The sequence below is a fragment of the Mustela nivalis genome (assembly GCF_964662115.1).
Source record: "Mustela nivalis genome assembly, chromosome: 7".
Lineage (NCBI taxonomy): Eukaryota > Metazoa > Chordata > Mammalia > Carnivora > Mustelidae > Mustela > Mustela nivalis.
In genome coordinates, this window is record NC_139026.1 from 123,006,239 (window position 1) to 123,024,169 (window position 17,931).

Below are 17,931 nucleotides of genomic sequence, written 5' to 3' on the forward strand. Positions count from 1 at the left end.
GTAGTTCTATTCTTTATGCTTCTGTTTGATGCATTCCGCAGAACCTTCTAAGCACCTAGAATCTGAGTTGATTTTGCCCAAAGTAGGGTAAAACGGGAATCCTCACCTTGGGAACCCCGATGCCTCCCTGGGGTCTTCTCTCACTCATTGCATTGAGGCATGTGCTTTTTAGGGTCTCCTCCTAGCCTCCCCCACAACCCAGTCCTCTGGGCCGGGGCTCCTGACACTCCCTGACCTACTCCCGTTTTTGCCTCCTAGAGATGGGATAGTGATTTCCCTGTGCCCTATCAACCCTGCCCTTCCAGACCCAGACACGCCCACTAGTCAGGTCTTGGCCAAAGGACTCCACCCCTTCGTGGAACTGGGCTGGAAGAAAACCTGCTCCAAGAACGGCTGCATTCTTTTCTTTTCAGGACCTGCTCTGCAGCATGTGACAATTATTTTGTCTGCGTAATAGGAAGGAGGTCATCTACTCTTAACGACTCTTTGGTCCACAGTTCAAAGACCATTTTGCTCTAAAGCCCAAGGAAAACTGTACTTCTCTTTTTCCTTTAGTGCTGGTTCCAAGCAAGCGGGTAGAGAGACATTCTCAAAGCAAGCAAGTGACCCAAAGCCCTACCTTGGCTCAGACAGCTGTGTGTGAGGTCACGGATGAAAGCTCACCTGAGCAGAGCCCATTACTCAAGTCACAGATCTGAGTCTCACGCTCCTGTTGGATGCTCTGCTAAGCTCAATCCCTCAATGAAATACCTTAAGTTCCTCCCTCACCAACCCCCTCCCCCGCTGTTAGATATTTATAGACATTCCACCTGAACTTTGCCAGACACAAAAAACGCCCAACCTAACAGACCCCAGACACTGACCTCCTAGACCAGAGGTAGTAAGTCTATTGGATGCAGCGGCCAGGCACGCACGCTCTGGGGTCCAACTGCATTTGGGTGAATGCAGGGTCCCTGCATCTATGTTGTTTGACCTTAGGCAAGCAAGAGCATCTCCTCCAGCCTGTTTCCCCATTTATAAAAGGGCAATAATGCCCTTCTAAGGTAGAAGCAACAGATCCTTCAACATGCCATCAGCACAAAGGAAGTGCTCCAAGAACTTAGATCTTAGTGTGATTCCTAATTGTTCTTATGTCTTCCAAATCCTGGCAAATAACAGAAACACCAAAATAATTTTTTTCTTAAATTTCCGAACTCAAGATCTGACATCAGTGTTTAAGAAAAATAAAATGTGATTATTCGCATGTTGGAAATCCTCGACTGAAGTGTGTAGAATTATTCCCCTGACCCCTTCTCCCATCCCTCTCTGAAAAATGCTGTGGATGGCAGCTGGCCATTCCCTCAGCCCCGCGCCGCACCCATCTTGGCTAAGACCAGCTTCACGGGCGTGTGCCATGTGCTCCGCAGAGCCCCGCACTTGGTTTGGTGTCCTCCTGTTTCCCTCCCACTAAGTTTTGATCAAGCGGCCCCACAAATTCTATCATTGGTCCCAGTCTTTGGTCCTGGCTGGTGCTCAGGTCACAGGCTCGGTGCCGGACTGGGCCGCACTTAGGTCAGGTGCCTTCTCTGAATCTGATGGGTGCCTCCAGGGCTTTCTCCTCCTGGTCACAAGGAAAGAAAACAAACCTGGCGCTTTGGAACACCTCACCTGGGCTTTTGTGTGAAGCCCCTCCTGCCAGGTGGAGGAGCTGAGAGAGGAGAGCCCTTGCTCAGAGGGCTTGGCTCCCCGTCACCTCCTCCGTCCTGCTCCTCGAAAAGCAGAAGGCAAGCCGAGCCTCAGCTGTGGTCCCTGGCGGCCTGGTTCCTAGCATCTCTCTAGGAGGCTCTGTGCTCGTGGACATTTTCTAATAAGGGACAGGGCACGGGCTCTCCTTCAAGTCTGCTCTAAGCAGGGAGCTCGTCTGCAAATCAAACCCTGGGAAGGGTGCGTGGGAGTGAGGTGAATGATGGACAGTTTTTTAGGAAAGAATTCCACTGGGCCATTAGCAGGGTCCCAGGAGCAGAAGAAGAGGATGTGCTCATGGAGGAACATGAGCCTGATCCTTTTCGCCTCACGCAGGGGGGACTGGGAAGGCTGGGGGCCCGGGGAAAGGCAGCTCACATCTCTCCACCTCCCCCGACCTCCCTGAGCATGCAGGCAGCTGCTGGCCACTAGGATTGACAGTTCAAGCAGCGAGCAAACAGAAGCTTCTCGAGCTTGCCTCCTCTCTGTTAACAGGGTCCACGGGGCGCCGTTGTGCCGGTTTTGGAGGCGGCCCCAGATCATCCATGTCCTTTCAGAGAGCCTCCCTGGCTTGCTGCAGCTGTCCTAACCCAGCTCCCAGCTAGAGCCATCGATGAGCTTTGTGAGTCCACACAAAGACACACACACACAGACGATCACCACCGCCTGGTTATTCCCTTATGATTTTGCATGACTTAGGCCCATGAAGCTAATTAAAAGCTAACATACTGGTTTATCAATAATTAAAGGATTTATTAATTAATACCTATTAAATCAGGCCTTTCTAAAGCACCTGGGCATCTTTAAAGCTCTGCAAACATCACATCTTTGATCTTCCAGCACCCCCCGAGGAGAACCAGTGGGAAATTTTCTTCTTGGGGAAAGTGAGGCCCAGAGAGATTAAGGGGCGCTGCCTAAGGCCACACATCGAGTCAGGGAAGGAACCAGAAGCAGGAATCAAGGGCACCTGGCTCATTACTCTATGCTCCTGTCCACATGGGCCCACCAATTAGTGGGAACAGCTCTTGCTTACTAATGGCTGGTTAACTTTATGAGCGGAATTATTTTTACAAATGAGCAACAATGGGACTGTCAGGAGGAAGTATAAAACCAAGTCTGTGCGTCCTACCCAGTGGCTTTTCTTTCCTGTTTTGGTACATAACAAATACTACTTCTTTATCCTCTTAGAGACCTGGATTCCTCTGGTTTCCTATACAGCAAAGCCTCGTCGCGTTGCAGTGGCTCATGAAGGACTAACAACCAACAAGAACCAGGAGTAAGGAGGGCCTTCATCACGGGGCCTGCCTTTAAAACAAAGACTTGGAGAAACTGTCCAGTGGTGGCTTCATTGACATGGTGTCTGTCACCCTTGAGGGGTCCACAGTGGGTACCAGATGTGGTTTGTAGTTTTTGCCCCAGACAGGTGACTCCCAAGTGATGACAGGTCCTCCACTCTTACCTTCTAATGTAGAGAAGAGGAGCAGAGACACATTTATCCACGGAGAGCAAACAAGAGCGGCTAATACATACCGCCTTTGAGCCCTGAGGGTCCCCTATATACAGTCTCCTATATACAGTTCATGAGCAGACCTGGATACTGGATCCTATTAGCAAGTGTGCTGGATTCCCACATCCTGTGTATCACTGAAGTTTGGCGCAGAAAACAGCTACTGTCCCCACCCCCCCACCCCCCCGCTCCACCCCCCACCAGCCCTGTTCCTTGTGGGTGGGGGAAGGCATAGCAGGGCCAAGTGTTTACAGAGTGCCGGAACAACACATGAGTGGTGGACGAGCTCTCGCCATGATGGCACATAAAGGCCTGACAGGAAGCTCGTTTTAATGGCTCTGATTCTTGACCAGGACTTCAGGGAGCCTGTCTTCCTCCTGTCCCTGAGGCTGAGTCACCAAGCCTCTTAATGACCTCTGAGTAACTTCCTGCTTCTCCTGGGGTGGGGGGGGGCACTGGACAAAAATTCCAGCAGCCATCTGCTCCTGTGTCCTCCTTCCACGGATAAAGCAAGCCCAGTGGAGAGAGGTTAGGGGCCAGGCGGAGGTTAAATAAGCAACTGATGTCAAGACTCATCCTGGGACTGGGTTGTCCTGGGCTCTTTCTAACACACCGGGAAGACCTGATCATGAGCAGGAACCACACTGTTGCGAGCCAATGGGCAAGGAAATGATCGGAAATGATCCCTTCTTCAAAGGCAGCGTCAAGATCCCACATCCTTTCCAAGCATCAGCAAAGAGTTCTCTTACAAAAAGAGTGAGACTCGCAGCCAGGAATAATCTCCAAGCTCAGAATGAAACAAACAAACTAGAAAACTCACTTCCTTGTTTCATTTCTGCTCTGTTCACCTTCCAGGAGGAGGGCTGTCACTCACAACTTGGTGGGCTCACATCATCTACCACGGTTTGTGTGTCTTAATAGCAATTGCATAAGGATTCAATATATTTTACTTTATGCTTAAAGAAGAGAGCAGAGGCCCTGGGCTTTTAGGCCATCTCTTATCCTTACCCCCACTCCCATCTTCCAAGAAGGGGGTGTCTGTTTTGTGCCAACCCACGCTAATAGGAAAGAGAAAGAACATGATGCCTAATGGGTGTCTGTATTTGTCAGGAGCTCACAATCTAGTTGGGAAGGTAAGTCAGACAAGGAGTAGACTGTAGAGCAATGACACAGCAATTAGCTTTGTGATGGAAAGCGAAATCGTCTACGGTTTCTAGCTTAGACTTCTCAAACTCTCCAGAGGCTCCGTGCTACCTTATTGAGATAGAGTTCCTGCTCCTGCCTCACATAATCAATCATGGCCATCATTTATTCTCCACTGTTTCAGTGTATCATTTTTAGGGGTGAGAACTCTGGCTTGGAAGTTGAGAGGCTTCATGATAGTCCTGACTCTCTGGGTCCCTCTCCATCCTAGCTGCCTTTACCATAAAACGGTGTGTGTGTGCACGGATAGGGACATTCCTAGATCTTAGGCACGGGCTAGAGGTCAGCACTGTAAATCCAGGGAGTGTCATAGGGCTACTCCTTCGAATTTAAAAATAAAGTTGCTTGTCTTAAACACTTCCTACTTCTGAGTAACACGGACTAAAAGATGGTTTTCAAAGCCACATTGTCTACCACTCACTGGCTGTGTATTCTGGTGATGTCATGTCTTTGGGTCTTAGATTTCTCATCTTTGAAATACGACTAATAAGTTGGTTTTTTTTTTCTCCCATAGAGCTGTTGTATTAATGTATTAATATATATACTATATATAGCCAAAAGCTGTGCCCGGTACCCAGCACTCAAAAATACTAGCTATCATTATGTTCTCTCTGTTCCATCATTTACACACCAGTGTTAGTCTTCATGTCAAAATACAGTTCTGAACACATAGTAGCCCAAGGTACAGGTTATGTAATTTTTTTTTTTTTTTTTAAAGAGATGGCTAACATGGTAACATGGGCCTTCTAAAAACTGTTTTGTCTTACTTGGATTTTTCACAACGCAATCATTGGCCTAACCGGGGCTCTTGTTCATTGCCTTTTGGTTGGCGTTTGCTATATTCTCTTTGGGATCCTTGGTTCCAGTTATCCAGCCAATTCCTAGGTCCACTACAATTCTGACCAGAGTCAGCTTGACCTGTTATCTCAAAACATTCACCCCGGGAAGAAGGCATCTTACCATAATCCGGCTCAGTAGTCCGTGCATCGGAGTACGTTGGGAACCAAATCAGGCCCTCCAACTTAATAAACTAGGTCCACAGATCATGAGCTTAGGAAGTGAAGAGGAGTATGGCCTTTGTTACCTGCACTGAAGGAGGGCTCCTTGACCGCTCTCTTCTTCTGAGAAAGCCACATATCCAGCAAGGAAAACAATGGCTAATTTTTCTCAGTAGACGTAATGGAATCAAGATGTCCCCCCAGCTGGCAGCCTACTCCTCACTGTCAGACTCCACAAGCTCTGAACTGATTTAGTTAATTCAGTGACAGATGCCCAGAGCACCAGGCCTTGACCCTTTAATGGATGACCTCTTTTTAACCCATCAGAAACCTCTTAGCTTCCTTTGGCTTAAGAGTCATTACTCAGGGCAGAGAGAGAAAGAGGGTCAACAAGTACTTAACAGGCCCAGAGAAACAGGCCACTTTTTCCCCTTACTGGACTACACAGCCTTTTATTTTTCTCCCTGGGCAGGGGGGAACATCTCTATTATCTTCTTGAGTGTACTTTGGCCTTTCTTCTAGAAAGACCTTACCAGAAATCTCTGGCAAATGTAAAAGCTTTAAAGGAAGCTCAAAGTGTTTTTCCTTCTTATCCTTGGCCTCGTGATGATCTTTCTTCCCTCCTCAGAGTGTGCTTCTGGGGGATGCCGCAGGGTTAGCGTTGAATGGAGAAGTTGGCCCGTGATTCTTGATATCTGGGTCTAGATTTGCTGTCTTTCTCTCGCTCTTATCTTAAGCAATGAGCGCTATGGCCCAGTTTTGTGCGGGTCAACGTGAGCTCCAGGCTTTCCTTTAAAAAACCTTCAAGGCTTGGGGTTGTGGCGGGGGTGAGGGGAATGGGTTAAGCAGGAGACGGGGACGAAGGAGTGCTCTTGTCGCAATGAGCACATGGTGATGTAAGTTAGTGCTAACTTGCTAGATGGTACACCTGAAACTAATATTACACTTACGAAATGAAAATAAAAACTTAAAAAAACAATCCTTCAAGGCTAATCACACCTGCCCTGACTTCTTTCAATGGGAAGCCTCATGCAGGGAATTAAGGTGACATCTGGCACATCTGGAGGGAAAATGATGAGCACCTTCACCTGGAATGGCAAAGACCTCTGGATGGCCGTGAAGGGGTTTTGGTTGCTCTGGGGGAAAACCTGTGTTTTTCTCTTGGGGGCGGGGACAGGGGATGGCTGTCCTCAGTCCTCTTATGCCTGGTGGCTCTGTCCGGAGGTGTGGCCTCACAGTAACCCCTGGACTCCATGAAGACGGGGACAGGATAGAGAACAGGTTGGCAAGCACTTCTCCATGGAAAGAAAGGTAGACTCTCACAACTAGAACCCTAAAAAAAAGCTTAAATGACAGTCCTCTACCTTTAAAAAAAATTAGTAAGGCAGCCAAGGGCTCTTTGGGAGTAATTAAGAGCAGCTCATGTACACCTCAGGCTTCCAGAGTTGGCCGATCCCCCGGGAGGGGGAAGGTCTTGCAGACTGAGGTTTTTGTGGGCTCCAGGAGGGAAGCAGCCGGCTGCTGAGACCTCAGGTGTGAGCTCCGAGCCCTTCTGGCTGGATGCATCCCAGAGCGGCAGCCGAGCAGGCAGGGGACCAGGACTTGGCAGGCTGCTTTCCGAGGCAGGCTGCAGCTGAGAACACTTGTGGTCTTACAGTGGGGACTGCAGCCAGCGGAGGTCAGCGACTGCCCCACTCCAGCTGCTGGAGGGTCCGGCCCCTCCCCTGGATGGAGGCATGGAGGGGCCCGGGCTGAGCTGCTGGAGCAGTTTTGTTTCTGTGCCTCTGTGTTTTTTCTCAGAAAGGAGGTTTCCTCTAGGAACCTCCTCTCTTCCTCTAGATTTTCTCTCTCCAGAAGGACTGGTCCTATTTTATAAAAATATTTTTTTATCTCCTCTTCCTTAGATTCTGAAGTGTGCAGGTCAGTTCAGGGAACTATGCGTTTAGGGGAGGTGGGGGGAGCCAAGGAGGAAACAGACACTTGGACTCAGCAGCCAGCTCGCCCTGGGGCTTTCCCAGCCCCCAGCCTATTCTGTGACATTCACGTGAGTATTTCTGCCAAAGCAAGGACCATCCTGTATCACAACGGTCTTTTTTCCCCACAAATGTCTTCTCTACCAAGCTGTAAGCCTCCTGAGAGAAAGTTCCTGGCACCTAACACAGTGCCCGAGGCTTATCAGGCACTCAAAAATGGTCTGTCGGGATGGTGAAGTTTTTGAAGTAGGTATTATGGCAATGGAAGCTCAGAGAGGTTAAGTCACTTTCTCAAAGTCACACAGGTACTAAATGATGGGAGCTAGGATCTGAACCACACTGTGAAGAACTGAAGGGTTGGACCTAGACATCCGCTTACAAGTAGAGCTCTCAATAGGGAAGGCCTATGGCAACAGGGAAGTGGCAGTGAGGGCCAGCCCCAAGAGCCACAACCCAGGAACCACAGCCCTTCCCCCTTCCTGGCAGCCCTGCCTGAGCTCAACTCTATTCCACAGGCAACCGGGGGCATCTATGGTCGCGAGGTCCATCATCTGGACCTCGCCAGACCTAAAGAGACCCCCACAACTCATTCTGCGTACAAACTGTCTGAAGTCAGCTGGAGGCTCCTTGTGAGGCTCCCCACCCCCATCGTAGGGTCTTCTACCCCACCCGCAGGCACCCACGTGAAGCCCCAGAGAGCTGGGTCTGAGGGCCTCATGACCGCGTTCTGGCTATGCCAGCATTCAGGGTTCAACAGGCTCACACTTTCAGGAAGGTGAGGTTAGCCTGGGTTTCCCCTTAGAATCACGCTCATTAAGTAAAAACACAATCTCACAGAACTCCCTGAATATCATATGGCTCAGCAGAAAGGAGCTGCTAAGGTCCCCCCAAGACAAAGGGAAGGTTACTGGAATCAACAAACAGGGTTTCCCAGCAGAGGGTTTCCTGTCCTGCCTGAGAAAGAAAAGGCATCCAGACCCGCCAGCTTGGCTCATGGCCCTGTAGGAGTTCAGTGACACACCCCACATGTCCCAGGACCGTTAGCTTTTTGGGTCCTTTTGGTGCAAGAGACAGAAGAATAAAATCGAGGGATGGTCCAGATGGAAGAAACTCCTTATGCTTTCATCGTCCCATCAATAAGCCTAACGTGTGAAAACGCTGGTGCCTCCCTCCTCCCTTCCTCTTGCTTCTAATGGGCTCCTTCTCACTGGAGTCTTCAAACCCTGCCTTACAGGGGTGACGTGCTTGTCGTGATGTCCACGAGGCCAGTGCAGGCGGACACGTCCCCATGACTGGCGGTGGGACACAGCACGCTAATGCTCGGCTCTGCTTTCACTCGCTGAGCAGCTGTTTATGGAGAAGCTATCATGAGTCAGGCACTGGGCTAGGCAGCACACAGGCAGTACTGGGGAGAAAAAAGAAAGAGAAAAATCTCTACATTTTTCTGAGGGGGGAGGTAGGCAAATAAAACTACACAGTAAGGAAGGCAGAGCAAAACAGGTTCCAACGATGAACAGAAAGACGATAGGAGGAGAGCTAGTAAGGCGGCTGGGGGAAGGCATCACTGAGCCACCACTGGAGTCCTTTCAGAAGGAAACTAGGAGGTGAGTCATTTGCCCTAGGAGAGGATATGGGGAACACAAAGGCCCACGGGCACCACTGGTGGGGGCCGGTGTGTTTGCTACAGTAATGCAGAAAATATGGAAGGAAACATCAGACGACAACAAAATATCCTTCAGCCATAAAGAGGAATGAACTCCTAATTCATACTACATAACACAAGGACCCTTGAAAACATTCTAAGTGGAAGAAGCCAGACCCAAAGGACACAGATACTAGGATTCTACTCACACCAAATGTCTAGAAGAGGGGACTCCACAAGACAGAAAGTAGATTCAGGGGGCCTGGGACTTGGGAGATGACATGGGGAGGGACCAAGAGCTCCCTGTGGCTTTTCTACAAAAAATTGACCGGTTTGACTGGTCAATCCTAGTTTGGATTAATCACAAATCACAGGATACTCTTTGGCTAAAACTTCATAAAGCTAACTATTTCAAAGGAGCCTGCAGTCCAGGACAAAGGGCCCCTGATCGCAGGGGGCTCCCCTTCTCCATAAGAAGCACCACCGACCCGTCAGAAGGTTCTCCTACCAGGGCCGTCTGCTTGGAGTTGCTGTGGTGGCTTCTGTGGGTGACAAAGGACCCTCCCCCCACCCGCCTCCAGCCCGACAACTCTGAGATGTGAGGGGGAAGGCATCTTGGGGAAGGGGACGGGGTTGTTCTCCTCAACGGCTGCGGGACCTGTGGTGCGTCCCAGAGTTGGCTGGTGGGAAATCTGGTCAGGGAGCTGGTTTTTATGGTTTTTCAAGCCCCACAGCTGCAAGCATAAAATCAATGATGTACCTAAACACATTCACGTGTGCAGACATGTGGAGGCAGCTCCCTCAGCGGGACTCCTAACGCCTCCCACAGCCAGGGCTGGGTTTGGGTTTCCAGTCAACAAGAGGCCTAGAGAGATGGGCATTCAGAGCCACTCTGGCTCTCTGCACCCCCAATAAAAGGCCGGGACAGAACATTCAGCACAAGGAAGCTGAGTCTGCTCTGTTCAGGGGGAGTCCATGGACCACATCTGATGCTAGCATACATCTAGCATTACATAACATCATTACATATACATTAACCATTTCTAGAATGATTGTAGGGATTGGTGAGGGGGCTTACAAAGTCCCACGGAGCCATCAGAAACACCTGTTGGTGATGCTGGGAAGAACTGGCTGGTCGGATGTCACGGGATTTCACCGGCCACGCCCCTCTAGAGTTGCCCCAGTTCTTGGCTCAACATAGGGTTGTGACAAGCTGTGCTGTGTGAGGGTGACAGTGCCCCAGCAGAGCAATGGCTCAGGATATGGAAATGGAAGCACCAGCTGAGGCTTTAAGATGATCTTTCTTTTCAGAGGGACCAGTGAGCAGACCACCCTGTAGTGGAGGCCAAGAAAGGGTCAAGGGCAGGCTTGACAGGCCAGCACAAGCCTTGGTCTGCTGTGACAGCCCTGGCTGGTCTGATGTCCTGGTTGGATTGCTCACTGGGGCCGCCATCCACCACCTAAAGCATCCTGGTTTTGGCATGATAATCTTATGGTCACGAAAATTCTGATCCTCTATGATTCCACCCAGATGAAGTACCCAGACTCACAGGCACGCAACAATGGTGGGTCCCGGGGGGAGGGGATGGGCCATAGTTTAAGGGGACAGACTTTCAGTCTTGCACCGTGAAGGAGTTCTGGAGACTGACTGAACGACAATGTGGATATACTTAACACCAAGGAACTGGACAAGTAGAAAGGTTCCAATGGTAAATTCTACGCACATTTAATCACAATTTAAAAATTAAAAAAAAATTTTTTTAAGCCTCATAGTTGAGACGGCTCTGCAACTCCTCACCCTCAATTGGGGTATAAAATGTTTAGGGTCACCTGGGTGGCTCAGTGGGTTAAGCCTCTGCCTTCAGCTCAGGTCATGATCTCAGGGTCCTGGGATTGAGCCCCGCCCGCTTCAGGCTCTCTGCTCAGGGGGAGTCGGCTTCTCCCTCCCCCTCTGCCCCTCCCCCTGCTGTACTTGTATGCGTTTTCTCTCTCTCTCTCTCTCTCTCTCTCTCTCAAATAAAGAAAATCTTTAAGAGAAAAACATTTAGAAAGGTAGAAACTGAGGGAGAATATTAGGGGGAGAGAGGTGTGCTGTGAGCCTCCCCGACCTGGGGAGGGCAGTGGAGGATGCCTTCTGCAAATATCCTGAGAGAGAGCTCACTAGGGGTACCGGGAGAGCTTGAGGGCTACCTTCTGAAGTTAGGGGAACCAAAAACGACTGCCTCACTTCTTGCTCCAGAGATCAAAACACTGAGAAGCAGGCTGGCCATGTGAATCGGAGAAGGGAAAGGATTTAACTTTAAGCCAAGCTTGGAGCTTCCGTTGTTAGAAAGGGCTGGCACTCTAATTACTTAAACGAAATCAATTTTGCTAATCAAAGTGACTGTGAGGCTTTGTATTTATTACTTAGAAGTGATCCGACAAGTCAAAGGACTGCCCCTGTTTTCAATCTAGGGAAGAACCCATTTCTAACAAACACTATGCGATAAAAGAGATTTGCCTTTTGAGAGTCCCAGGTGATCGCGGTTCTTGTTAGACTAGTGAAGTCTTTGGGTTTTCATGAGCCAGAGAAACCGAATCTATTCCTGCATCCCTGCTGGCTCGTGGTTCCTTCTGGAGTGGGTGGGGCTCTGGGATGCTCCTTGCAGGGGTCTAGGATCCAACAATAGCATTTGGTTTTGATTTGCTTCTTCAACTTGCATCCAAGATCAGTGGGGTTCCCTGAGTAGCGGGAATCTGGTTCTGTGACTTAGAAGAGTCGGTCTCCAGGCGGCTGCTGGCCAGGCTGCCTGGGTGTTTATTAACATGTTATAAATACCTAGGCTAGTGTTTGACCCCTACTCTCCACGCATCACCGTGGATGTTTATACAGACCATCCTCCTCCGCAGGACAAGAAGCCTGAGACCGGGAGAGGTTCTGGGAAGCAGTTGAGCCCTGGAAGACCTCACGCGTCACGGAAGGGACAGGTGTGTCACTCAGGGAGAAGTGCTGCCTCTGCTCATCTCATCAGGTCTCCCTTGGGCTCTGTCTGAACCGGGCAACCATCAAAGACAGCCAGGGGTTTGCCTACTTAGAAATGGGCATTTTCTCTTTCTACCACGTTCTTCTGAGGGAATGTTGCCCTTCATCCCTCCTTCTGTTAACTGCTCCTTTCTAGTTCTATGATGGGCTCGCCTCTTGCTTTGTTCTCTTCAACTGTTTCTAGTCTCCTGACTCTCCCCACCTCAAGAGTCCTGACTGTCTATATTAGCTGTCTTGCCGATAAGAATCCGAGGCCTGGAGAAGTGACTTGTCTTACAGCCCGAGAGCTAGGACTCAGGTGTCCTGACTAGCAGGCCAGCTGTCTTCCCACTACAATTAACGGCAGGGCAGGTGGAGGGGGCTCGGGGAACAGGAACGTGGTGCCCAAAGGGTTAAGCCAGCCCTGGAGGTTAACCCCCACAGCCAGTCCCCACCCCCCACTCCCCCGGGACCATCTGGCTGGGATCTTGAGGGCAGAGGGCACCCACCTCTATGGGGTACCTTCCAGCAGCTCAGCCCAGGAGAGCTTGGGATCTGTCTCTCCCAAAGGAGTAATTACATTCCTCTCCTTCCGTAGGGCTGCCGAGAAACTGCTCTTCCAGGCAGCTTCTTTCTAAGGGTGATCCCCCTGGATGGGGCAGTACTTTTAGTTTCTGTTCAAAGACCTTGTCTTCTGCCAAAGTGCCTGACTGACAGCAGCACGAGTATTGTGGGACAGTAGCAACAAGAACACAACAAGATACAAGCCGTGTCCTTGGAGCTTTGGGTAACTTAGGACAAGGCTCTGACACGGCTTTCACAGAGACTTGTGCGAACAGATGGACCTTGGGTTCCCAGATCCAATGACCAAGGGGGGAAAAAAAAAACAACAAAAAAACACGGTCGTCTTAACAAAGAGAGATTGTTTGCTCTTCATGGCAATTCTTTTTTTTTTTTTTTTAAAGATTTTTATTTATTTATTTGTCAGAGACAGAGGGAGAGAGAGCGAGTGAGCACAGGTAGACAGAGAGGAAGGCAGAGGCAGAGGGAGAAGCAGGCTCCCTGCCGAGCAAGGAGCCCGATGTGGGACTCGATCCCAGAACACTGGGATCATGACCTGAGCCGAAGGCAACTGCTTAACCAACTGAGCCACCCAGGCGTCCCTCTTCATGGCCATTCTGCCTCTTTCGCTCGGTATAAAAGAGGCCAACGACATTTCCTATGTCGGGGGCCGCAGCATTTTTAGAGAGAAAGTAAAACTCAGATGTCAACATTCAAATGGAGAAAATCTGACTCTACGTCATGGCTTAGTCTCCATTTCACAGATATAACAAGAGAGTCCCACAGAGTGAATGGCTTATCAACACTGTTTTGAATATGCTGGAAGGACTCGTGGACACGGAGTGCCGAGTCCCACCCTCTGACTGTCTGAGTGCACGGCTCAGGCGGGGACGTGGAATGTGCCCCTTTCGCAGGTTCCAGGGTGGGGGGCTGTGCTGCTGGTCCATGGCCATGTTCTGAGAACCACGGCTGTAAAAGCCACATGCCCTACTGACTAGTCTCTCCCTCTTGGACTGATGGGCTCATGCCTTCTCTGAGAATTGCCCTCCATGGTAGGGAGCCACTTTGCCAAGGTCACAGCCCCTTCCCTGTGGGTCCCCTTCATCTAGTGATTGGGGATTAGCCCCCCCCCCCCACCGTCTCAGGTGGTGGCTCTGATGGCTCCTCACGAGCTCCAGAGCTTGGTCCAAGCCTGCATCGTAGCTCAGCCTCCCTCTCTGCGGGGTCCTGCTTCCTTCCCCTGCCCCACTGGCATTAATCCCAGAGTACATCCTCCATGCCAATCTGCCTTCGACGCTGCTTCCCACGGGGCCTCATGTGCCCCCTCCTGGAGGGAGGGTCACTTAAACATCACCTGCTTGGCGAGACCAATCCTGACCATCTGCCACTCCTCCTTTCTGACTTGTCTTTCTTTCTTTTTTTTTTTTTTTAAGATTTTATTTATTTGTCAGAGACAGAGGGAGAGAGAGCGAGCGAGCACAGGCAGACAGAGAGGCAGGCAGAGGCAGAGGGAGAAGCAGACTCCCTGCCGAGCAAGGAGCCCGATGTGGGACTCGATCCCAGGACTCTGGGATCATGACCTGAGCCGAAGGCAGCTGCTTCACCAACTGAGCCACCCAGGCGTCCCTGACTTGTCTTTCTAGAACGGAAGACGGAAGACGTTGACACCGTGCATCGTAGACTGACTTCATGTCATTATTGGACCATCTTCCCTGCTGGGCCGCATGTGCTGGGAGAGTAGGGACCTCTTTTGTTCCCTCCAGCAGCGCCTGGCCCACAAGTGGCAGTTCTTGAACAGGAGGGAGAGACTGGGATTCCCACGCTAGACAGAGAATTCAGCCATGCCTCCTACTGGTGTCTTGAGGACAGGAGATCTCTCTCCTACTTTGGGAAGGGCATTTCAGCTTCCTTAGAAGACAACTGATTTTCCCCCTTTCTCTTGGGGAGTTCGGATGGCAAACTCCGGTAGAGCTCTATGTCCCCAACCACCCCATCACCCTTCTGGCAGGCCTGCTCCCCGGCTTTGAGGCAGGCCCCTCTTGGTGACCTGTGGTCAGGGCCCATCGCCTCCAGTCCCTGCACCCTTCTGGGTCCACTCCGCACCGAGGGAGATCTCTGAACTGATAGGGGGCAACCAGAGGACATCCTCCGATCCAACACTGTGAAGGAGCAAAGGCTTCAAAATATAAGGAAATGCTCAAAGCATGGCATGGGGTTCTTCCTCCACGCAGCACACTGGGTGCGGTGTCCAAGAGGGATACAGACAGCGGAACTGAGGGAGGAGCCCACCCAGGGCCCGCCAAGGCAGAGGGCTCAGCAGCCTGAAAATAAGTCAAGTGCCTCCAAACAGAAGCTGAAAAAGAGGTCGGCAGTGCACTTAATGGAGCGCTTATGGCTGAATAATGGAAGCAGGCTAGCTCCACTGGGAGTCAGTTCACAGTTAATGGAATATTTCCTGTAAATATTATTTTTTCTTCCTGTCTCATCATCAGAAATCTTTACTAATCTGGGGAGGTGACAGTAATGCATCAATTCCCTGAGCTAATGCCCCTGCTTCTGAAATACTCTCAGGAACCGTAGGAAGCTCCGCTGGCTGCTTGGGGACATAGGGCAGACCACTTACTCCGGTTCCTTCTCCAAATGTCTCAGAGGGGACCCCACGGAGCTCCTAATTGTACATCTAAGTGTGCATAAAAGCGCCCCCTAATTGCATATCAAATAAATAAGTAAATGATGTCTGCTGAATATGTAACCAAGAGCATACCGCCATTCCTCCCCGGCGGGCAGACCTCATCAGATGCGGGCTGGCCTGCGGGCCGCAGCCATAAATGACGATGAGCAGATATCGAACATCCCTTCCGGGGGTGGGTGGTGGTCCTGGAGCCACGGGTCTCCTGCTGTTTGTCTTCTAATGCTTATCGCCTCAGACAGAGCCCACAGGAGGGAGGACTCGCACTCTCCTGGCGCCCCATTTGGAAAGCCTTTCCTCTTGTAATTTATGATGGCTTCTAATGGTTCCATTGTTGGGGTGTCCACAGCTTTGAAGGGTGCTAGCTACAGCAGCATGGCAGAGAAGCAGTTCAGCGTGGCACCGAGTGGGAGCAGAGTCCCGAGTGTGGGACACCCTGGTATCCCAACACCTCTGGCTCTCGCACTTCCAGGAAGGGACTGGTGGTCCCAGAGATCAGGCTTTCAGACTTTCTCAGTTTTGCTCTAAGGAATGCAAGGTTCTCCTCAAAAAGAACCCTGTGGGACAGATTTCTTCTAGTCTATTCATCTCTGCCCCGTGTGACACAGTTTCATGAGAGTTAATAACCAACACCTCCTCGAGATCTGCCACATAATTTTCATTCGAGTGATGTCCATAGCATGTCATCACGTCACCACCATCACCGTCACCACCAAGAGTCCCTTTACACAGCTGGCACTCAGTCTTTTGATGGCTTAGGTCTCTTTGTTCAGCTGTAAATGCAAACTAAGACGAAGCTCAAGACTGACTTCAAGCGCCCTTCAAGACTGGTCCATGTTTCTTTCTTCCCCAAGGCCAGGAGGATGGAGCTAACTTCTGAGAGCAAGAACCTTGTCCTTAGGCAGCGCTCCCTTGCTCCATAGGCGTGCACGTGTGAAAATGGTCTGTGGTAGCTAGGAGCAAATGTGCTAAGATAATCTCTGCAGCTGCAAGATTCTATTTCCGGACCACTGTGACCCTCCTTCCCTTGTGTGGCCAAAGCCACACAGGCAGATGCATGGACACTGGGGTTCCAGTACATGCAAACCAAGCTCTCGACGGTGTATGAGAACTGTCCAACCATAAGGAGAGAGGAGAGGAGGAGATAGGCAAGCTGAGGCAACCAGAGGGAGGTTTCCAAGAGTCACACAGTATTGCATAGGAACATCCTGGAGTTCAAGTGTGGGGAGGTGGGCACAGGGTGGGAGGGAACCACACGTGGCTGGGGAAAGGGGAGAAGCAGAAGGATTTGCTGAGGACGTAGCGGAGTATTTGAGAGTTTATCACAGATGTGGATCCGTAGCCTTGGATACTGTTTAGGGTGCTCCCTAAGCTTCTCAAAGGAGCTCATGCGTGCAGGCAAGGGCTCATGTTCTCGGATACGTGTATGTAGTGTAGATTCCTATTTTGATTTCATTCTTTTTGTGGATTTTTAAGTTTTTGGTGGGCTATTCTTCTGCAGATGCAGTTCTAAAATACTTCTGTGGGCAACCTGGGTGGTGCAGTCGGTTGAGCCTCTAACTCTTGGCTTCGGCGCGGGCCGTGATCTCGGGGTCCTGGGACGGATGCTCAGCAGGGAGTCTGCTGGAGCTGATCTCCCTCTGCCTCTCTGTCCCCCCCTCACGGGTGTGCTCTCACTCTCAAAATAAGTAACATCTTAAAAATAAAAAAAAAAAAATACTTCTGAAGTTGGCTTTGAACTTCTGAACATACACAAAAGCCAAAACACCATTTTCAGGTGTCCCCGCGTGTTCAGCTGCTCCTGACACATGCGCCCTGAGGACAAAGAAGCGGGTTTTCTCCTGATAAACAGGAGCGGCTTGGGTTGGGGGTTGTGCATTGCAAGCCGGAGCCCATCTGTTAGAAGGCTTGGGTGGCAGTAGGAGCGTGTCATTAGGAAAGGACTTCCATGTTCTCTCTCTTCCACCTGTGAGGGACTCTGCTTTACTCCAAGTCCCCCAAAGCCACCAGGGCCTCAGAGTGACAATTAAGCAATTTAGGGAGACTCTGTGACCACAATGGCAAAGCGCACCCAACAGAGTGGCTAGAATGAGCCAGGGTCCCGCCCATTTCTGGACAGAGATCAGCTACCCGCCGCCCTCCTTTTCGGTGGATCACATGGAAACACTTGAGTGCGTTCTCACAGGCAGCTTCTGAGTTCCTCCGGCTGTGTTGATGGTTTGCTGATGCATACCAGAGGATGCCTCCGGGCCCTCTGAAGAAAAGGCAGCGGGCTCAGCCTGTCACTGCCTCTACTTGAATGTTGGCTCTTAGAAAAGCGCTGCATGTGATGGAGCTGCTGGAACTGGGTCAGAGTGTCGGCTAGCTCTGCCCTGGCTGGACGTGCAGCTCTTGCTACAGAAGGGCCTCCAGGTGCGCAGAACTGGGCGCCACTCCCAGTCTCCTGAGCAGCGCTGGGGGCCCACCGTGGTGGAGCTCCGCCTGGGCCCTGAGCAGGAGTGGCGGTGCTGCTGGAAGGCTACCCTTCCAAAGAGCTGGCCCTGCCTTGAGCCTGGGCTCTCCACGCACGGAGGCACTGCCAGACACACCTGCCAAGCTGGCTGACCTTCCCAGAGCTGGGCCAGGAAGTGCAGAG

The 17,931-nt window shown here is 50.9% G+C and overlaps 1 protein-coding gene across 12 annotated transcripts in view; it reads right to left on the reverse strand.

Moving 5' to 3' along the window:
- Nucleotides 1-17,931, reverse strand: part of FRMD4A (FERM domain containing 4A) — a 604,393-nt gene that overhangs the window by 64,267 nt on the left and 522,195 nt on the right. The gene's annotated exons all lie outside the window — the stretch shown is intronic.